At 41.8% G+C, this 23,515-nt stretch overlaps 1 pseudogene; it reads right to left on the bottom strand.

Annotated features, from left to right (window-relative positions):
• Positions 1-3,571: 3,571 nt before the first annotated feature.
• The window catches only part of LOC136520520 (uncharacterized), a 30,652-nt pseudogene continuing 10,708 nt past the window's right edge, over positions 3,572-23,515 (bottom strand).

Below are 23,515 nucleotides of genomic sequence, written 5' to 3'. Positions count from 1 at the left end.
CTAGGGTTTAGTCTAGGCTTGCTTACAATGCTGATGGTTCTGTGTATAACTGGGACTATAAACCTGATGTTGGTAGGTCAAAATTGTGTCGCTTGATTGCTAGGCTTGATTTGCCGTTAGGTATTGGTGAGACAGAGGCCTAGGAGGATTACATTGTCCGTGCTCATAACCCTAGGTTTGTTAAAGTATCTAGACAGACCACCACTAGAGATCTGAGTAATCTATTTACTAAATGTCGTAATATGCTTAAGAATTCTGTGTTGTCTGTTGCTTCCTCTGTTGCTCTAACATCAGACATATGGTCTGGTAATGCTAAAGAGGATTACATTAGTGTTGTTGCTCATTTTGTTAGTGCTGACTGGGAGTTACAGAAAAAGGTTATTGGACTTAGGTTGATTGAGGTGAAACATACTAGTGAAAATATTGCTGAAAGAGTTTCTTGTGTGGTTGATGAGTTTGGTCTCATTGATAAGGTTTTCTCTGTAACTCTAGACAATGCTTCTTCTAATGCTAAGGCTATGGAAACTTTGACACCTATGTTTGCTGGTTATTTAGGTCCTGATCCTACACCTGAGCCTGTTGATCCTTCTAAGCGTAAGTACAGTCTTATGCATCAACGTTGTGCTTGTCATATCATTAATCTGATTGTAAAATCTGGTTTAAAGAGGTTCAAACCTTACACAGAAGATTTTAGAACTGCTATTAACTTCTTAAATTCCTCTAATCAAAGAATTGCTATGTTTAAGAACTACTGTACTGCTCAAGGTGTTAGACCTAGAAAGTTTGGATTAGATATAGATGTTAGATGGAATGCTACATATCTTATGCTTAAACACTTGGTTCCATATAAGTATGTTTTTTCTGTGTTCATTAATTCCAATTATGGCTCTGAATTGTTGTCTGCAAGGCATTGGTATATAGCTGAAAAGATATTAGAGTTTCTAGAACTATTTTATGACTCCGCTGTTGTTCTTTCTGGTGTTTACTATCCAACTAGTCCACTTATCCTGCACCATCTGCTAGAAATTACTTCTCATTTACATGCAAGTGAAAAAGATCAAAATCTAATTGTTGTTGTATATCCTATGAAGATTAAATTCCTTAAATACTGGCAGCATATACCTCTGTTATATTCATTTGCATTCATTCTCGATCCTATAGAGCTAAGATGAGAGGCTTATTTAGAGTCTTGGAATTACTTAAAGAGAGCACTGCTTGTGATTATTCTTCATATTATGCTGATGTGAAAACTGAAATTTACAAGTTATTTAACAAATATGAGAGAAAGTTTGGTGCAGCTAGGAGTCAAAGGGTTGCACAGCCTGCAAGCCATACAGGTAAGAGAAAACAGGCATGGGGAAGAATATTTGGAGGCCCTGGATCTATTGTTGGTCCTTCCCCTGCCCGTGCCCCCACTTTATCTGCTTCTACTGCTAATGAGCTCTCAGTTTATCTGGACAGTGACAATGTCACTGCATATGAGGATGATTTTGATTTACTTCTGTGGTGGCATGACCACAAACTAACCTATCCAATCCTATCTATATTGGCTAGAGATATTATGTCTGTTTCTGTTTCTACTGTCTCTTCGGAATCATGTTTTAGCTTGACAGGAAGGATAATCGAAGAGCGGCGACGCCGCCTGTTGCCTGAAACGGTGGAGATGCTGGCCTGCATAAAGGATTGGGAGTTGGGAGAGAGCAGATTACAACATACTGTTGACAACCAAGAACTGGAGGACTCCTTCAAGAATCTGTACCTCGATGATGATGCAGATGTGGCTGCTGGTACTGCTGGTGCTGGTTCATCTAGGGCTGGGGTTGGGACTGGTTCATCTAGGGCTGGTTCATTTGGGGCTGGTACATCTAGGACTAGGGCTGCTGGTAGTTAATCACTTAATCTGTTATCTCCAATTCTCCATTTTGTATCTATCAGCTATGATTGACAAGTGTGACTTGGGACCTTTGAACAATGATGGAAGAGTTATTAAGAGCTGTGCTGCACTCTTTTTCCCTTTCTAGGGTTTCTCACAAGGTTGGGTTTTACCTAGAAAGATTTTTAATGAGGCAACATTGCACAAACAGCTCATTTATCTTATCTCCTTGGTGACTTTTGTTTTGTTGGCTTGGATTTGGTCATTTGGAGTTTGCTAAGTTCTTGACTGTGTGTGATCAGTTTGTGGCTGAGTGTTGGTCTGTTGGATGAGAATGAGAAGAATTTTAGAGTTTGCTTAGTTCTTGACTTAGAAGTTAGAATCTGAGAAGAATTTATGATGAGTTTGACAATTTGTGAATCTGTGATCATTTTTGCAGTTTGTGACTTAGAAGTTCTTGACCTTTGAGTTGAGATTTTGAAATTTGAATGAATGAATCTGTGCTAACTGTTGGATGAAATCATGAAATGAATTTTGAGGTGACTTAAGATCACCGGACTTTGGGCTGGCCCGGCCCGCAGTTCTGGCCGTGCTTCCCGGGCCAGCACGGCACGAATTTTGGCCCGTAGGGCCATGCTTGGGCCGAAGGCCCGGCACGACGCCCGTGCCGTGCCGGCACGACGACCTACGGGCCGTGCTTGGCCCGGCCCGTTGGCCAACTATGCTAACCACTTGCTCTAGTGTATTTGTAGAAATTTTTATAGGCTATTCACCATCCTTCTAGCCATTTAAGACCTTTCACTGGGGGAAGGGGCAGCGTGCCTGGGGCCCTGTGGACAGGGTGTCCTCGTCCTCATCCCGGGTCCTGCCTGTGCAGAGAGAGAGAGGAGGGGGTCAGGGGGAAGGAGTGGTGGGCGCAGAACGACGGGGTGGGTACGCGTGTGTGGTGGGACGAGGCGAACGGAGAAAGACTGCAGCGATACGGTGGGAGTACGGTGTGTTTGTTCGGTACCATCAGATGAAAGGGCGCCAGCAATTCCCTTTCAGAACTGCCCTATGTTCGCATCACACACCATTTACCGAATGTACAACTGCTCATGTAGCACAATACTAGTCAGGTGGGAAAACACTGAGAGAACCAAAAAAAAAACACAGCGGAAGGAGCTTCTGACAAAAAAAAAACACAGCAGGTTATGCAACTATTTGCTCTAAGTGGGAACACTTAAGACATCCCTCTATGTTTCAATTTGATTCTCACCTCAGCGTGGGCCCAACTTTTCTGCTCTCTCCTATAAGCCAGCTTCAAAAATTCGATGGGTGGATACAAGAATGGTGTGGAATTGATCATGTTCGGAGTGAACAAATAAGCATGTAGATATAGGGCCAAAATCTAAACCGTATCTTGTCAGCAACCTGGAGTAACCAAGCGACTGCTTGGTTGGCTTCCAAATAAGCCAAAGATTTGACAAATCATAATTTTGACTATTATTTGGTTTGCTATCACAACCTCTCGCATTTGGCTTGTCAAATCAATGGCAAACTTTTTTTTACCCGACTGTTTCTTACCAAATCTTTGGCGTGGCAAAATTTGATCGCAAACCAAGGACTCCAAATTCTTCAATTGTTCAATCATGCATCTTGTATCTCTCTAACAAAAAGTACATTAGAACTTTCTTTTTTTTCCCCCTTTTCCGAGAAACGGCACGGACACAAAAACCCAAACGCACACACTCACCCCTACAAGGAATATTTTCTTTAATCAACTATGAAGCACCTCTGTTTACTAAAATCTTCGTAACCAACATCTACCAGGCAAAGGCCCTCTGGCGGTGCCGGAGGTGCAGTGGCACGCCTGTCGGTGGCTTCCATTAACTCCAGCAAATCATCGTCACCGGCACCAGCAGCAGCCTCTCTTATGGCAGTGGCGACAAGAACCCTGACCATCTGTACATTGAAATATAGTGAGAACTAGTAGTCATATGATGATCGAGCGTAGGCCGAAGGTCACATCATAGCTTGCTGTATTACCTTGCGTAGAAATCTGTTCGCAACTAGCTCAACACACATGACCATCATACCTTCTTTATAATCCTGAGCAGAAAGGGGAAACAAAAATCAAACATAATATTTTCAGTTGAAACCATAAATATGTAGATGGTATGGAAAGTATTAGATCAAAGTATTTGATAGTGGTAACTAACAATCCATCTTTAGTCAGATATTCATTTGTTCTGGGATCAGCAAAAAAAATAAATTTATCGCAGCAGTATTACACTGCAACATATTTGTAGAGTAACTCACAGCAGCAAACACTACATAGCTCTTCAGTTGATAACTGCATTCCAAACAACAATTAGAGACAAAATAATCTGCTCTCACCTCATTAGCAGAATGTAGTTTGGCCACTGCAGCTCGGGAATGGAACATGAAACATTCTGTAGGTGGACCACTGAAAAAAACAATAGAACATCGAGAGAAGTGGTGACTTTAGTGACCTTTAGAACAAGTGCCAACATAGAGACTTGCATTTCACTAAAAGGAGCATACTGCCAGGTAGTGATGACTACGGTAGACAATTTCTGAAAAGGGTACAAATGCAGTCTCATAAACATGGGTGTGGGTGTGTGTCGTAAGGGTTCTTGCCCCTTTTTCTTCTTAATATAAGGATACATAACTCTCTTTCGAGAAAAAAAACATTGTCAATTTTCAGACGGTTCTGATGAACATCTATGTCAGGGTTAGGAAATAAAGACTCTAGAGATTAATCTGTAAGAACCCATTTTTGTACTTATAAATGCACATGTTATGAACTTGTGATTGTAAGAAACTTACACACTTCGTGAAGCTTGCGTATCACGTTCAAACATCTTGTAGGATAATGTCTTTCCAGCAAGTGTTTTAAGAATTTCGTCAACCTTAGCCACATCAAAGCTTTGAGGTTTTACGTTGTGTTCAGATTTCTCTAGTATTTTTTAGGACTGTGCTTCCCCTAAGATCAAGTTAGCATCCTCATCAAGAGGAAAAATATACACGTACCTCCTCCATTTCGCTGCAAAATTAGGATGAAACTCACGTGCAACCTGCAAATTGTTTCATAAGTTAATACAGGAGCATGGCATCATTTACGGTTGAGGTCCTGGCATTCTCAGAACTTTCACCAACAAAAATAAACTGCTCTAACACTGTTGTATGATTAAATGACACGATAGAATGCATCACTAACAGCATCAATATTAAGTGCATTGGTATATTCGGCAAAAGATGAAAATATACCTCTGAGTCTCTGACACATGCAAAGGTTTTAGTTTATCTGGAGCAGCCTCATTTATTGCATCTTTTATATCTCCCGATTTGGCATCCTTTCTCCATGTATCTAATTAAAAAAATAAACCCAAAAAAAGGAAGTGACAAATAAAGAAATGTCAACCCATAGATGTTGGATATGCTGCATAATAAATTTAATAATGTGACAAAATTAGGAAAAACAACAATGATAGTGACAGTATATGTATTCTCAAGGTTAACTAACAAAATGAGCAAACTTGCTGAAGAGCAGTCACCCCTTTGTCAGTGCGCCCAGCAACAACTGCACAGCCTTCTATTGGCAAAGATCTTGCTTCAAGTTGTTTAGCTTTTCGCTCATCAACAAATTGTCCAAGATGTTTCTCTACTAACCTGCAAATCAATAAGAAGTTTAAAAAACAGTACCCAGTGATTGTTTTCCATTACTACATGTGAATGAAGTGAAGAGTAATAGGTTGAACAAAGTTACCCTTGAACAGTATTAAGGCCAGGCTGTTTCTGCCAGCCATCGAACACCCTTGAACAGTATTAAGGCCAGGCTGTTTCTGCCAGCCATCGAACACCCTTGAACAGTATTAAGGCCAGGCTGTTTCTGTCAGCCATCGAACGACCCCCCATGGTATGAAATAACAACTTTAAATGTTAGCCCTTGTTTAGTTCCACCCCAACTTCCAAAAAATTGCTACAGTACCTGTCACATCGAATGTTTGTGGCCCGTGCATGGAGCATTAAATGTAGACGAAAAGAAAAACTAATTGCACAGTTTGGTGGGAAATTGCGAGACGAACGTTTTGAGCCTAATTAGTCCATGTTCGAACACTATTTACCAAATAAAAACGAACATGCTACAGTAGCCCCAAAATCCAAATTCATAGAACTAAACAAGGGCTTACTCTCTCCCATCTTCCTCCACGGTCTTTGGAGGAAGTAGTTGCCGTTGATTTTTCTGATGGTGTTAGATAATTTTCTCCAGCAGTATAAAGGGTGTAATCTTTCTGTGAAGTAAAATCTAAATGAGTTTCTCAGAATCAAAATATGTGAATAATAGGCCAACCCTAACATTTTTTCCTAGAAAAATCTGGCCTACACAACAATCTAAATCCCAGTTAATCCTGGCGCTTCTTTAGCTATTCCAGTATAGGTACATCTAGAGTACCAGGCCATGCATTCAAATTTTATTCGTGCAATACTGGTATGGCTTGATTCAATCATCAGTCTGCTTAAAAGAGATCTATTTACTGGACGACATTACAATTCGGCATAATATAGATAATTGTCAGAAAAAAACGACATTTCTCTTCCTTCATCCCTATCGAGAAAGTAATAAAAATCACAACCTGTCTATCATAGGGTGGCTGGTGGCAATGACAAAATGTTTGTTCTTGCCTCATCTTTCCCAAATAGCTTGGCGAGCCCCGCGGCGCCGACGCCGGCGCGCACGAGCTCGGCATAAAAGTCGACCACCCTGCTCCACGGCCGCGCGTACATGTACTCATAGCTTTCCCTGACAAATGTTGGATATATTATGGGCTTGGCCCATATAATATTTAATAAATCAAATAAAATTTTATGGTCCGTAACATTAAGCGTTGTATGGTTTAATACCGTACGGGATTTTGACTGAACGTTGACTCAGCTTATTTGGTTGGAAATTATCCATCTTAATTGAGAAGCTGAGAAAAGGACACAGGAGTGCCATACGCACGCGCGCCGCCGCCGGCCGGGCCGTGGGCGCGGGCCGGGCCGAGGCCGAGGCCGCTCTTTTATGGTGGAGGCGAGTTGATTGCGCAGTTACCGTCTCTTCGTGTCTCCGTCTCCTGAGTTCCTCTGCCGGCTTTCTCCCTCCCCGCCGCTGGGCATAGAAGTAGAAGTCCTCCGTCAGTCCAATCTCCCCTTCGCTTCCGAGAGACCACATCTCAGCCGCCATTTGGCTTTTCCCATCCTGTTCCTCTGCGCGCACGGAGCAGCAGGAGAGTAGGTGCCTCTGGAACCCTCGTCCGCCTGCAAACCTTGCACAGGGTGTGCGGCGATTAGGTTTTTGGGGAGCGATTTCGCGACTGCTCGTCCGACGTCTTCTTCCTGGTGATCGCTCGTGGAACCCGTCTTCTTCCTGGTGATCGATCGCGGAACAGCAAGGTGTCTTCTTCCTGGTGACCGTTCGTGGGCAGTGGCGGATCTAGGATTTCAATCATGGGGGTACGGACGAAAACGATATAGTCAACGAACATGGACACGACATAATTAGATCACTAAACGATGATAAAATAGTTGTGATAAGTTACATGTTTTCAACTTTCCATAATTCTAATATACTAATACAAGTTTCCAGCTAAAGCTTCACACGCCGTTCCGCCATGGCTTGAAAGCGTTTAATGATATCTTCATTGCTTACACGTCGAAAAAAGTCACGCTCAATAAATGTGACCAAACAATCATTTAAGTATTGATCACCCATCTTATTCCGAAGCTTGGTCTTCACATAGTTCATTCATGAAAAGACTCTCTCAACACTTGCAGTAGCTACGGGAAGGATGAGGACCAATTTCAGCAATAAATAAACCTGTTTAAAGCGATCATGCTTCTTTGTCTCAACTAGTTTGGTAGATAGCTCATTAAGATTCTTCACTTGTTGAAACCTTGTGTCGTTTCGCACATCAACAATAAACATATTATGCTGCGAAGAAAGTTGGACCAAATTTGTACTTGTAAAATCTTGAGGATAAAACTTTGCAAGTTTCATAAGTTTATCTTTATCAAAAGCAGCAAATGAATTAGTTGGATTTAGAGCAGCCATGCAAACAAGAAGCTCTGTATTAACTTCATCAAACCTGCCCCAGTAAGGAGAAAATAAATTATTACGAAAGGAAAAAACAAAAAAGCTGAACAATAATAAAATAATAAGCAAGATATATTATCAAACCTGCTATTGAGCTCTTGGAGTTGCATATCAATGACACTTAGAAACATTTCAACATGGAACCGATGAAGATTCTTTACTTTCACAAAGTAACATTTTGGTCTCCCCACAGGCACATAAAAACCATCCATATCAGGAACCTTGACTCGATGTTTAACACAAAAAGATGTGACATCCTTCAGAAAGGTTTCCCATTCATTGTCCTCTCGCAACACTTGCAAATGGAACTTAGTCATCTCAACAAGTTCAATAGCATTAATAATGTCTTGATCCCTTTTTTGCAAAGCCTTGCATAATTCATCAGTATATCCAAATATGGTCAGCAATAAGTGTGCCATGAATATAAAGTCAAATGACTCAATTTCTGTCAAGCAATTTTGAGCTTTTATACGCTCAGATTGAGATTTATCTTTTGAGATCTTCCCAAGAACTTTCCGGAGTGTGGGATACATAGCAATAATACGAGAAATAGTCTTGTAGTGAGTTCCCCATCGAGTATCTCCTGGCCTACCCAGACCCATCTCTTGATTTAAACCTTGTTCTGTTTCAATTTCACCCTGTTCTAAAGCTTCCAAAACCTCCTGTGCCTGGGCTTCTCTAAGCATGTGATGCTTTCTACAAGAAATCCCAACAACATTCAAAATATTTGTGACACAATCAAAAAATGCGACACAATCATCATTTTGTTTGGCAACAGTAACAAGAGTCAATTGGAGTTGGTGCGCAAAGCAATAAATATAGTATGCTGAAGGAGATTCGTCCATGATTTTTGTTTTCAGCCCATTGATTTCCCCCTTCATGTTACTAGCTCCATCATATCCTTGACCACGACATTTAGATAATATCAATTTGTGCTCCATAAGAAGAGACACTATTGCATCTTTTAGTGTTGAAGAAGTAGTATCCTGAACATGAACAATACCAAGGAATCTTTCTGTAACCCTCCCTTTTTGTCAACATACCTTATGCAAAGAGCTAGCTGTTCCTTTTGGTAAACATCACTAGATTCATCAGCAAGTATAGAAAAGTAGTCATCTCTAAGATCTTCAATAATAAGTTTGCTAGTTTCTTTGGCACAACAGTTAATGATATCTGTTTGTATGGAATGGGCAGTCATCTGACAATTCTTAGGAGCATTCTATCCTGTAACCTTTCTAACGAATCATGGGACTGCACTACGAACATCTTCCTGCATCAACTGTGGTCCACGACTTCAAGAAACGCACTATATCTAGTGTGAATGGAGCCTCCGATGCCCTCGGCATGGGACCCTCCGCTGGGTACACTCTTAACTCTATGATTACCATACTTTGCGTACTTACTATATCGATCAGTATGTCATACTTGTATGTTGTTGTGTTTGTTAATGATATACATATGCACATATATGTCGTCATGAACTTGCTGATGTTTTATTTCTAGATTAAATTGACCATGAAAATGTCTAATTATCTAACAATCCAAAAACCTAATGTTAGGCAATTTTCTGTCAGTGGTTTTGCTGCTACTTTGAAGCCGAATAATTTTGATGACAAGAATTTCATGATATGGCGTGCCAAGATGGTGTTGTGTTGACTGCTATGAATTGCTATCACGCCGCACAGGGGAAGCCTGAACAATTTACTCCTGAGGAGGAGCAAAAGTTCTTGGCTGTCGATAACCTGTTTCGAGGCGCCGTGATTAGTGCACTTCATAGTAAGTATGAGAAAAACTACATATCTTGCACATCAGGCAAAGAATTATAGGATGCTCTTGAAGCAAAGTTTGAAGTTTCTGATGCTGGTAGTGAGTTGTACCTTATGGAGAAGCTGTATGACTACAAAATGGTTGAAAACCGTTCTGTAGTGGAACAGGCTCATGAGATACAGGCACTAGCAAAGGAACTAGAACATTTTTCATGTTTGTTGTCCGATAAGTTTGTGGCTGGCGGTATAATCGCTAAGCTGCCACCTTCTTGGAGGGATTTTGCTACTTCTCTAAAACACAAGAGACAAGAGTTTAGCGTGGCTGAACTTATTGGATCTCTTGATATTGAGGAGAGGACAAGAGCAAAAGACAACCGTGGAAAAGGAGTTAAGTCTTCCGCTGTGAAAGTGCATCTAGCCCTTTAGTGGGTTTTGGATGATTGAATGACAACGTGATTAAAGGTCTAACCCATTTGCTAAGTGTGGACAGGTAATAGGTTATCTCACAGGTACTTAATGAAAGCCAAAATGATGCGTTGTTGTATAAAACAATCTAGTTCAAGCACAAGACAACAATGCAAATGGAATTCATGCAAAGACTTATTTATTGTGGGATTTCCATGTTCTATGTGAAAGCAAGCTCGGAAGAATTAATTAATGAGACATGAGGGATTGCATATGGAATGGTCTTATATTTGAAGCTTGCTAAATTGAAATGAAAAAGATAACAATACAAATGAATGGTTGATTCAACACAAGATGTGACTTTATGGCTTGAGATGGTGAAGATAGCAAGAAAAGGCTTCGAGATACTAAGCAAGGGTGAAGGGCAAGCAACGGCTTTGCGGCCGAAGAACCTAGCTAGGGTGAAGAATGAAGTACTTGTTTTTAGTTGATGTACTAATCAAGCTATGATGGTCATGTTAATGTGAAGGATCAAATCATTATTGAAGTGTTTGATGGAAGTGACTTGATACATTTGGGATTACTCAAATTTGATGAATGGAATCAAGTCATGTGCTCAAGATGGCTATACTCAAGTGAAAAGATCAATATCAACATGTTGGCACCCTCACTTGATGAAGATTGGAATACACGGCTTCGGTTGAAAGAGATCAATTCAAAAGGTTTAAATTCGTTATACTTTTAAATTTGAGTTAATAGGAATGCCATACTATCACTATACCACAACACCGCTTCACCGTCAGACATCTAACGCTAAAAATTATATTTAGCGGTGGATGATCTAACACTAAAGATAACTCAGAGACCATCTAACGTTAAATCCTCATTTAGCGATTTAGTGTCTGTCGCTATAGGTATTCATATTTAACGTTGAACCGTCTGTCGCTAAAGCAAGATTTTTAGCGATAGGACTTATAGCGTCTACAGAAGTCTGTCGCTATAACTTTTTAGCGTTAGATTGTCTATCGCTGTAGCCGCTTTTAGCGTCAGACCGTTCATCGCTAATCTTGGTGTTGTGGTGTAGTGTATTAAGAGGGATGCATCATGTTGATAGATAATGTTTCATAAGTGCTCAAGCCAACCCATGTGAGTTTTGAGTATTTGAGAGACAAAAGAGCTAACTGAATTCGTGGTGGTCTGGCAATACCGGCCGTGTCCGATATTTGCCCAACAATGATAAAATTGTTGTTCTCGAGTTGGTTCGTCGGGAGTTCCGACGTAGGTTGGAAGTTTCGACGGTTGGGAGTTCCAGCAATGGTCGGGAGTTTTGATGTCTCGCGCTTTAACTGACTTGGAGAGTTCATTGTGGTGGTCATACCGGACGTGTCCGGTATGGACGGCCAGAGGCCAACGGCTAGTTTTCAAATGCCTTGAGGGTCGAGAGTTCCGACGTGAGTTGGGAGTTCCGACGGTCGGAAGTTCCGGCATGAGTCGGGAGTTCCGACACCTCACATACTTCAACTCAGTTACTTAGTTTTCAAATATGCTGAGGGTCGGGAGTTCCGATGTGAGTCGGGAGTTCTGATGGTCGGGAGTTCCAGCATTCATCGGGAGTTCCGACGCCTCACATTGACACTGTAACTTAGTTACTGTTGGCGCAGTGTAAGTCATACCGGACGTGTCTGGTATGCGTCCGGTATGGCAACGGCTATAAAATGGCTAGTTTTCCCAAGGGGGCTATAAATACCTCCAAGCCTCTACCTTTGGAGGTTGCTGATTCTGCTGATCCTCTAGCACGTTTTTGAGCTTTGCCAACTCTCCCAACCCTCTCTTAGTGAGTGTTTGATCAAATTTGCCAAATCAAATTGTGGGTTGAGTGAAATTCAAAAAAAGAGAGCAATCCAACCACTTGAGCACTTGTGCATATTGTCAATCTCGTGATTCGCATTTGTTACTCTTGGACTCTTCGGTCCTAGACGGTTAGGCGTCGCCGGAGAGCACCCGAGAGATTGTGGTGTGCCTTGGAAAGTTTATAACGGTCGATTCCGCCGCCTCAGAATCAACTAGTGGAAAGAGGAAAAGGAGTTAGAAAAGACTCTAGCTAGAGTGACCTTCGTGGTACCCTCTAGGGCTGACCTTCGCTGGGTCGCCCGCAGCCCCCTCAATGGAGAGTAGGACTCAAACGAGTCTGAACTTCGGTAAAACAAATATCGTGTCTCAATTCGCATTTCATTTGATATTTGTGTTGCTCCAGCTCTTTGTGTAGGTGCTCTGTGTATATTGTCATCTCTAGTAGGTGCCTGCAGTTTGGTTTGAAGATAGAAATCGAAAGGAGCAAGTTCGGGGCTGATCTGCAGAAATCGTGTATACCGGACACGTCCGGTATTAGAGCTCAGTACTGAAAATATTTATTCTCTGTTCTAACTTTGTGTTGCAGGGTTGTAGCTTCTAGATATATTCTTTATACCTTGTTTACTCTGTGGCTAACTTGTGAGGGGTGGTATTATTCTTAATTTGGAGTTTCCATCCTTTTCTAATTGTTTCCGTATTTAAAGGTGTTAATTTTTAGAAACACCTATTCACCCCCCCTCTAGGCGGCATTCTAGGTCCTTTCATGCTGCTAATATGGTGCAGAAGAAAAACTCATTTGTATTCCGTAATAAAAAGAAGAAGAACATGCAAGAGAACAACAATACAAAGCCTAAGCAAACTGCTCAGTTTAAGAAGAACGACAACAAGAAAGGTGGAGGTTGCTTTGTTTGCGGGAGTGATGAGCATTGGGCAAATGCGTGCCCAGACCGCAAATATAAGCAAGAAAAGAAATCAGCAAACGTGGTAATTAGCGAGACTGGAGGAGGAACATTTGGGTATGGTAATTCTTTACCTTTTGTTCTTTCAGTTTGTCTTTCACCTGAGTGGTGGATGGATAGCGGTGCTAATATTCATGTGTGTGCTGATGTTTCTTTATTTACTTCCTATTAGGCTAGCAAGACTGGAGCCTTATTGATGGGAAACGGTTCGCATGCGCATGTTCTTGGTGCTGGTACGGTCATTTTGAAGTTTACTTCGGGAAAGACGGTGCTATTAAAGAACGTGCAGCATGTCCCCTCCATCAAGAAGAATCTTGTTAGTGGCTCTCAAATGTGTCGCGATGGCTTTAAGATTGTGCTTGAGTCCAATAAGTGTGTTGTGTCGAGACATGGAACATTTGTTGGAAAAGGTTATGATTACGGAGGCTTGTTCCGCTTATCTTTGCTTGATGATGTGTGTAATAAAGTAGTGAACAATGTTAATGTTTCGGATGAGTCGAATATATGGTATTTACGACTTTGTCACATTAATTTTGGCTGTCTCACGTGGCTTGCAAATCTGAATTTAATCCCAAAATTTAACTTAGTCAAAGATTCTAAGTGTCAGGTGTGTGTGTGCAATCGAAGCAACCGCGCAAGCCTCACAAGGCTGCCGAGGCGAGGAACTTGGCACCATTAGAACACGTTCATTCTGATTTATGCGAGATGAAAGATGGTAAACGATACTTCATGATATTTATAGATGATTGTACTAGATTTTGCTACGTGTATTTATTGAAAACTAAAGATGAAGCGTTGCATTATTTTAAAGTCTATAAAGCTGAGGTAGAAAATCAACTTGAGAAGAGAATCAAGCGCTTGCGGTCCGATCGCGAGGGAGAATATTTCTTAAATGAATTTTCTGAGTTTTGCTCGGTGCATGGAATTATTTATGAGAGGATGCCACCATACTCACCACAGTCCAATAGGATTGTAGAGAGAAAGAACCGCACTCTAACTGATTTGGTTAATGCCATGTTAGAGACTACAGGACTATCTAAGGAATGGTGGGGTGAGGCTATATTGATAGCGTGTCATGTCCTGAATAGTGTGCCCACAAAGAACAAAAAAATTACACCATTCGATGAATGGGAGAAGAAGAGATTAAATCTCTCTTACCTCTGAACTTGGGGTTGTTTGGCAAAGGTGAATGTGTCAATAAACAAAAAGCAAAAGCTTGGACCAAAGACCGTTGATTGTGTTTTTCTTGGTTATGCTATTCATAGCGTGGGTTATAGATTTTTAATTATAAATTCTAGTGTTCCTAAGATGGCTGTTGATACAATCGTGGAATCTAGAGACACTACATTTTTTGAGAATGAATTTCCCATGAAAATATACCTAGCACGACTGGTCATGAATTTATAATTTCCCATGAGCATGAAAATTTTACTCTGGATTAACAAATTGAGGAACCCTATATGCAAAATCCTAAGGAGGATGACACTATAGTCACTAGAAAAAGTAAGAGACAGTGGACTACAAAGTCTTTTGGAGATGACTATTGAAAGCATCTAGGCCCCTAGTTAGGTTTCGGTGATTAATGACAATACGAGATTACTGTGACTAACGTGTGTTTTGCAGATGCAATTAAGTTAGGTCATGGTAATGGCAATTGATTGGGCAATCATGGTTGTCATGCCCCTACGATAGAAATCGTTTCGGTTTTCAAAGGATGGACGACAAGGTTGAGGATGGACTAGTTCTAAGTGTCGTTTGGTGTTGAAGAGACACTTAGAGTAGTTTAGGACTTTGTTTTTCCTTTGGCCATACTATTAAGGGGGGTATGGACGGGTAGCTTGGCCTAGGTGAGTCTAGTGGGTTAGGTGTGGTGCACACATGTCAAATCTAGCACTAGGTAGCTTCTAAAAAGCCCTTAGATCAATTGGAGCAAACTTCATTCACATATGATTGCGAGTTGGAAGTGAATGGAGGGTCAAATATTGACCGAACGCTGGTTCCGGTGTGACCGAACGCTGGCGTAGAGTCCGGTCAGTTTATTTCATCAAGGTGAAGTCGTCTGGACGCGACCGGACGCTGAGAGGTGAGTGACCAGACGCTGTGTGCCAACGTTCGGTCGACTCTAGTAAGGGTCCAGAGTGGGAAAATCCTGATCGGACGCGTTTGGTCAGTGCTGACTGGACGCTGGTTAGGTTCCAGCTACTGACCGGACGCTGGGTGCCAGAATCCGATCAACATTAGTTAGGTTCCAGAGGGCAGTTTTTGTGACCAAACGCGTCCGGTCAGTGCTGACCGAACACTGGCCAGTGTTTGATCACAACTTAAACTGCATAGAGATGGGTGAACTGACCGGAGCGTCAGGTCACCTTGACTGGAGCGTCCGGTCACCCCGTAGAGGCACATAACGGTTCATTTTGAATGAGGAGTTATAAATACTTTCTCTATTCACTCAAGGGATGACTTTTGCTCATTCCAACAGCTGAGAAACACCCTTGAGAGTGCCAAGAAGAGCAAGGTCCTAGTGAGGTGATTGAGATTTGAGAATCCAAGAGTGAGACCTCATTAGTGAAAGCAAGAGTAGCAAAGTGTGCATCCACCCTTCTCATTAGGCTTGTCATGGTCAAGTGAGATTTCGTTCTTATTACTCTTGGTGATCACCATCACCTAGACGGCTTGGTGGTGATTGGGAGCTTGGTGATCATCCGGTGGAGCTTGTGGATGACCCAACTCAAGTTGTGAGCGGTTGTGGGTGATTCACCGCAATGGAGTGTCAAAGAATCAACCCGTAGAGAGCACTTGATCCTTGCGTGGATCAAGGGGGAGCTACACCCTTGCACAGGTGCTCCAACGAGGACTCGTGGGGAGTGGCGACTCTTTGATATCTCAACAAAACATCGTCGTGTTCCTCCTTCTCCCTTTACTTTAAGCATTTACTTTGAGCAATTCAATTCTTGTCTTTACATTCATAGAATTGCCATGCTAGAGTAGGATTTGAACATAGGTTGCTAAACTTTTATATAGTAGAACAATAGAAACACTTTTTAGGCACAAGGGGTGAAGTGGGCTAACCGTAGGGTTTAATTATTGCAAAGAATTTTAGAATTATCCTAATTCACCCCCCTCTTGGTCATCTTGATCCTTTCAATTGGTATCAGAGCCTTGTGCTCACATATTTAGGCTTAACCGCCTAGAGAAAGATGTCTCACGGGGATGGACCTCCTCCTATCTTTGAGGATGATGATTTTCCTTATTGGAAAATCTACATGGAGGCGTATTTAGAAGCTCTAGATGTTGGAATACTTAGAGCCACCTCATAAGGATTCCCAAAACCTCGGGATCCCACGCACCTTCAAGGCAATGAAGTGAACTATGAGAAATGGAATGCAAAGGCTCGAAACACCATCTTTAGAGGCCTTTGCAATGATGTGTTTAACTGGGTGAGGAACCACAAGGATGCCCATGCTCTATGGTCGAACATTTGTGCGCTCCACGAGAGAACTAAGAGCGAGCGTGAGGAACACTATCATCTTGTTATGAAAAAGCTTAATTCTTTTGAGATGCTTCCTAAAGAGAGTGCTAATGAAATGTACTCACGCTTTAATGTTCTTGTAGAGGAAGTCAATGGGCTTGGACATACTCAAATGCAACCATCCGATGTTGTGAGAAAAATCTTGAGTGTCCTCCCCATTGATAAATATGGGCATATTGTGACCATGCTCCATCGAGGTGATCTTTCCACCGCTACACCGACTCAAATCTTGGGAAAAATCAATGCTCATGAGATGTACATGCACATCACACCACAAGATGGCTCATCCTCTACCAAAAAGAAAGACAAAGACTTAGCATTCAAGGCTAGCCAAGAGAAGGGCAAAGCAAGAATTGAGTATGAGAGCTCAAGTGATGATGAAGTTGATGACGCATGTCTTGCTCTCATGGTGAGAAGAACCACCAAGATGATAAAGAAGCTCAACAAGAGTGGCATCAAGTTCGATGGCAAGAAAAATAAGTTCTTCATTAGCACAAGAAGGAAGCCAATCTCTGAGATGGATTGCTACAATTATAGAGAACTTGGTCATCTAGCACATCAATGCACCAAGCCCAAGAAAGATAAGTACAAGAACAAGTACAAGGGCAAGAAAGATAATTCAAGTAATGAAGAAGAAGATGAGAAGAAGAAAAACAAGCCATACAAGAAGAAGGATGGAAAGAAGAAGGACTTCCACAAGAAAAAGAAGAATGGCAAGGCATACATCGTCGGTGATTGGCTCATAGACATTGATTCATCAAGTTGCTCATACGATGATGATAGTGATAATGAGAAGGTGGCCACCATTGTGATTGACTCTTCATCATCTTCACCGACACCACTGTCATCATTCTCTACACACCTATGCCTTATGGCCAAAGGTGAACGAAAGGTATCAAATAATGATGATAGTAGTGGTGATGAACGTGCTAATGACGATGATAGTGATAGTGATAGTGATGATGATGAATATAAAACACCTTCATATGATGATCTTGTTAAATTGCTAAATCAATATACTAGGATCATTAGAATAACTAGAGCTAAGAATAATAAGCTAGAAGCTATGAATGATTCTCTTTTAGCTAAATATGATATAGCCGAAAAGGCTAGTGTTGAACTTAGAGAAGCAAATGAAGCTATGTCATCCAAACTCAAGGAGCTCAAATCTTCTAAGAAAGAGCTTAAAGATAAATATGATAAACTTGAGCAGATGCATAAAGAGCTCAGCACTAGCCACAATATACTAAAAGAAGAATATACAACTCTCAAGATAAATCATGAGAATCTTGTCATTACTCAAGAATTTTTTTCCAATGAGCCACATGATGCTACTAATGATGTTGTTAAGATTGATATAGCTACATCATGTGATGGCTTAATTGTTTAGAGCATTAAGCAAGGATCTAGTGGCAAAGGCAAGCAAGTGGTTGAGTCCAATGACTATGATGAGTATATCAAGATCAAGAATGAGAATGAGAAGCTAAAGAAAGATCTTGAGAAGCTATCAACCACCAACACCATTGTGCTAGAAACTCTTAATCATGATGGTGACTTGATTCTTGAGAATGAGAAGCTCAAAGAAGAGAACAAGCAACTCAAGGAAGAGAAAAATAATGATGCACTCAAGGAAGAGAACAACAAGCTCAAGTTGGAGAAAGAGCACCTCAAGATTAGATTGAGCAAGTTCACAAGAGGCAAGCATCTTCAAAGTGAGCTACTAATGAACACCGTCATGAAGATGGATAGAAGTGGCGTTGGGTGCTTGGCAAACTAAGAAAAGAAGGCTCAAGCTCAACACCAACAACACAAGTCAAAGTCAAAGCCAAAGCCAAAGAGATGTTTTGAGTGTGGACAAGAAGGCCACTTAGCCCATGAGTGTCAAACTCCACCACCAAAACCCTTGCCCAAGCATGCTAGACTCTTTGCTTTCAATGCTCATTACATGCTTAGAAAGGACTCTAGTGGAAAGATGAAAGTTATATTCTTAGGACCTCACATAAAGAATAGGCTTAAGAAAATATGGGTAGCAAAGTCACTTGTTGAGAAGGTGAAGGGCCCTCAACAAGTTTGGGTTCCTAAAGCTTGATCTCTTGTGTGTAGGTGAACTATAAGACCAGTGGAACACATTGGGTAATTAATAGTGGTTGCACACAACATATAACCGGTGATCCTCGTATGTTCACCTCACTAGATGAAGAAGTAGATGGACAAGAAAGAATCACATTTGGAAATAATTCAAGGCAAAGTTAAAGGATTGGGCAAAGTGGCAATATCAAATGATCATTCAATCTCAAATGTGCTATATGTTGCTTCATTGAGCTTCAACTTGCTATCCGTTGGACAATTGTGTGATCTTGGCTTCCAATGCTTGTTTACCGAGAAGGAAGTTGTTGTATCTAAGAAGAATAATGATCAAGTGATATTCAAAGGATTTAGATACAACAACCTATATCTAGTGGATTTCACCTCCGAAGATGCTAATTTGAAGACTTGCCTATTCACCAAAACAACATTTGGGTGGCTATGGCATAGAAGACTTGCTCATGTTGGGATGAGCTCACTTAAGAAGCTAATGAAGAATGATTTGGTGAGAGGGTTGAAGGATGTGAAGTTTGAGAAGGACAAGCTTTGTAGTGCATGTCAAGCCGACAAACAAGTTGCAAATACTCATCCTACAAAAGCTTTCATGTCAACCACAAGAGTGCTAGAGCTCCTTCACATGGATTTATTTGGACCAACAACATACAAGAGTTTGGGAGGAAATCTTTATTGTCTTGTGATTGTTGATGACTATTCAAGATACACATGGGTATTCTTCCTTTATGACAAATCCAAAGTTGCATCATGCTTCAAGAAGTTTGCCAAGAGAGCACAAAATGAGTTTGAAATGAAGCTCAAAAAGATTAAAAGCGACAATGGAAAAGAATTTGACAACACAAATATTGAAGCCTATTGTGATGAAGTTGGGATCAAGCATGAGGTCTCCGCAACATATACTCCTCAACAAAATGGTGTAGTTGAGAGAAAGAACCAAACATTGATCACACTAGCAAGAACAATGCTTGATGAGTACAACACTCCTGAAGCTCTATGGATGGAAGCTATCAACACCGCATGCTATGCATCCAACCGCCTATTCCTTCAAAAGTTCCTTGGCAAGACACCTTATGAGTTGCTCAATGGGAAGAAGCCGGACGTCTCCTTCTTTAGGGTGTTTGGTTGCAAATGCTACATCTACAAGAAGCGGCAACACCTAGGGAAGTTTCAAAGACGTTGTGATATTAGTTTTCTTGTTGGTTACTCATTAAATTCCAAAGCATATAGAGTATTTAATCATGCCACCGGCTTGGTTGAAGAAACATATGATGTGGAATTTAATGAATCTAATGGCTCCTAAGGAGCACATGAGAATCTTGATGATGTAGGTGATGAACCATTGAGGAAAGCCATGAAGAATATTCTAGTTGGAGACATCAAGTCACAAGATGATGAAGATGATGTACAAGTGATTAATCCACCTTCTTCATCAAATGTGCCACAAGATGGTGATAAAGATGGGAGAGTAGAAAATGAAGACACTCATGTCTCCCATGAGCAAATGGTGGTACAAGCACAAAGATGTTGATGCTCCACAACCTCCCCCTCAAGTGGTTGATAGAAGAAATTCACCTCTACTATAAGCTCATCCACAAGATCTCATCACAGGGAGTCCATCAAAGGGAGTAATGACTCGCTCTTAAAAGCTTGCCTCGTTTATTGAACATCACTCTTTTGTCTCTTGCTTTGAGCCTACTAAGGTAGAAGAAACTCTTCAAGATCCAGATTGGATAAACGCCATGCATGAAGAGTTGAACAACTTCACCCGTAATGAAGTGTGGACTCTTGAAGAGCAACCACAAGGTGCAAGAGTCATTAAAACAAAGTGGGTGTTCCGCAACAAGCAAGATGATCAAGGCGTTGTTGTGAGGAACAAGACAAAACTAGTTGCAAAGGGGTTCTCTCAAGTTGAAGGTTTGGATTTTAGAGAGACCTTTGCACCGGTTGCAAGACTAGAAGCCATTCGTATCCTCCTTGCATATGCATCACATTATGAAATAAAACTATATCAAATGGATGTGAAAAATGCTTTTTTAAATGGCTTTATAAATGAACTAGTCTATGTTGATCAACCTCTCGGGTTTGAAGACCCTAGATATCCTAATCATGTTTATAGGTTGTCCAAGGCGTTATATGGGCTTAAACAAGCCCCAAGAGCTTAGTATGAGCGCCTTTAGGACTTCCTCATTGAGAAGGGCTTCATCATTGGGAAGGTCGATACCACACTATTCACCAAGAAGCTTGATGGACATATCTTCATTTGTCAAGTGTATGTTGATGATATCATATTTGGATTATCAAATGAAGATTCTTATAAAGAGTTTGGTGAATTGATGTCGAAGAAGTTCGAGATGTCTGTGATTGGAGAGCTTACATTCTTTCTTGGTTTTCAAGTCAAGCAAATGAGAGAAAGGATTTTCATCTCTCAAGAGAAATACACCAAGGACTTTCTCAAGAGGTTCAAAATAGATGAATGTAAGTCAATCAAGACACCAATGTCAACTAATGGACATCTCGACCTAGATGAGGGAGGTAACACGGTTGATCAAACTCTCTACCGCTCTATGATTGGTAGCTTATCATATTTAACCGCATCTAGGCCCGACATCATATTTAGTGTGTGTATGTGTGCTAGATTTCAAGCTAATCCTAAGGAAGTTCATTTGATTGCTGTTAAAAGAATCCTTAGGTATCTTAAGCACACCACGCATTGGCCTTTGGTATCCCAAATGAGTTATATTTGAATTAGTTAGCTATTCCGATTTGGATTATGCCGGTTGCAAAGTTAATATAAAAAGCACATCCAGAGGGTGCCAATTGCTTGGTAGATCACTTGTGTCTTGGTCCTCCAAGAAGCAAAATAGTGTGGCTTTGTCCACCGCCGAAGCAGAATACATTATCACGGGTGCTTGTTGTGCACAAATACTTTATATGAAACAAACTTTGCTAGACTATGGTGTAGTTCTAGAAAAGGTACCTCTTTTGTGTGACAATGAGAGTGCGGTAAAACTTGCTAATAATCTGGTTCAATACTCTTGCACCAAGCACATAGATATCTGACATCACTATCTTAGAGATCATGTTGCTAAGAATGATATATCATTAGAAGGTGTAAGGACTGAGGATCAATTGGAGGATATCTTCACTAAACCACTAGATGAGGCAACATTTTGTCGGTTGAGGAATGAGCTCAATGTGCTTGATTTTAGCAACTTCACTACAAAATGAGCCTGTGTTGTCCCTTGCATTGCATTGTAATATACAACATGTTTACTTTATGGTAATGCACTTAGGGCTTGTCTAACATGGTTAAGATAACTGCCAAAAAACGTGTGAAGAAGCTTAACCTTGGATTAAACTTGACAAGCAACTAGAATTACTTTCAAGTATTGCATTGCATATGCATAAATGTTGTTTTGTCATTTCTCTTCAATCACCCTTTTATTACCTATTTTCTTAAAAAGAATTATTGCCTAAGGCAAAATACTTTGAAAATTTTGAGGGTTTGAGAGAGGTTACTCACATCAGTCTCAATTGGTGTTTATTTGGATCTTATTGAAGTTGGGACATGATTGGGAACAGGCAGCGCGATGGACTTTGAAGATTTACTGAAAAAGAGTGACCAGATGTTGGACCGGACTCTGCTCCCCTATGTCCGGTCAGTTCATAGGAGGTGAACCATGCTACGAGGAGTGACCGAACGCTGGAACAGTGTTCTCCCTAGGTCCGGTCAGAAGGTGATCCTACGTCCGGTCAAGCGAAGAAGACGAAGTCACGATCGACCGGACTCTAGCTATGTCCGGTTAGTGGTGATCGGACGTGTCCGGTTGCGACTTTAGAGGATTTGGACCTCTCTGGAGTCGACCGAACTTTGGGTGACAACGTTCGGTCGTTGCCACCGGAGCATCCGGTTAGTAGAAATCGTGCGGATCTAAAACTCTTCTCTGTTTCCATTTCAATCACGGGTGAGCCACCATAAAATTGGGCTGCCGGTTGACATATCCTACATCCACCGCTCGAGCTCACCATGCTCCTATGCCCTAGTCGCGCTGCATTGCCCGAGCCGCCGCCTCCAGCGCCGTCATGTTGGTCGCCGAGGCGCCCTGCTCATGCATCCGCACCGCCGCACAGCCGCACCTCCCCGCGCCTACGTGCTGCTGCTCGCCCCGCACACCTGCTCTGCGCCGCGTCATGCCCTCGTAACGCCCGTGCTTGTGCCTAGCTCCAGCATCGTCGTGCCCTGCACCACGCGCCTTGCTGCCTCCCGTACCACCGTGACCTGCTCCAGCGCCGCCGCTGGGCCAGCACCGCGCTCCATTGCCCTAGTGCCACCAGTGCCGCCGTTGTCCTCCACTACCGTGCCATAGCACCTCTGCCTCATCGTGATCCACCACCATGTCAGCGATTAGCCCCAGTCATCATGCCACATTGCCTCGCCGAAACCCTAACCCTAATTGCCATCCTGGTGGTTCCCCGATTCGTTCCTCTTCTCATCGTTTCGCTAGTTCATCAGGTAGCAAGCCCTTGTTTTCAATTCCATATCTAGTGCTTGCTTTCTCAGGGTTTCATATCTCTAGATGTGTATTGAAATTATTCATAAATCTGATCTATTCTAACGTGCAGTGAGTCAGTATTGTTGAGGTCCCATTAGCAGTTGTCAGTCAACTCAGGGCCAAGCTAGTGAGTACGGATCGAGGCCAAGCCTCGAAAGTGTCAGTGACAGTTGGTTCTTGTCTAAGGCAGCAGATCGCTTCAGATGGCACGTGCCAAGAACACCGGAGGTTGTCCAGGTGATGAGGATCCGAGGCCTCCGCCTCGCTTGCCTACTGATGTGAAAGGCAAGGGGACGAAGAAGATCACGTCGAAGAAGCGGAAGTATGCAGATGCAGATAC

This window comes from Miscanthus floridulus, chromosome 18 (assembly GCF_019320115.1).
Source record: "Miscanthus floridulus cultivar M001 chromosome 18, ASM1932011v1, whole genome shotgun sequence".
NCBI classification, from domain to species: Eukaryota; Viridiplantae; Streptophyta; class Magnoliopsida; order Poales; family Poaceae; genus Miscanthus; species Miscanthus floridulus.
The sequence above is the reverse complement of the archived record's forward strand: the minus strand, read 5'-3'. Positions and strand labels throughout refer to the sequence as shown.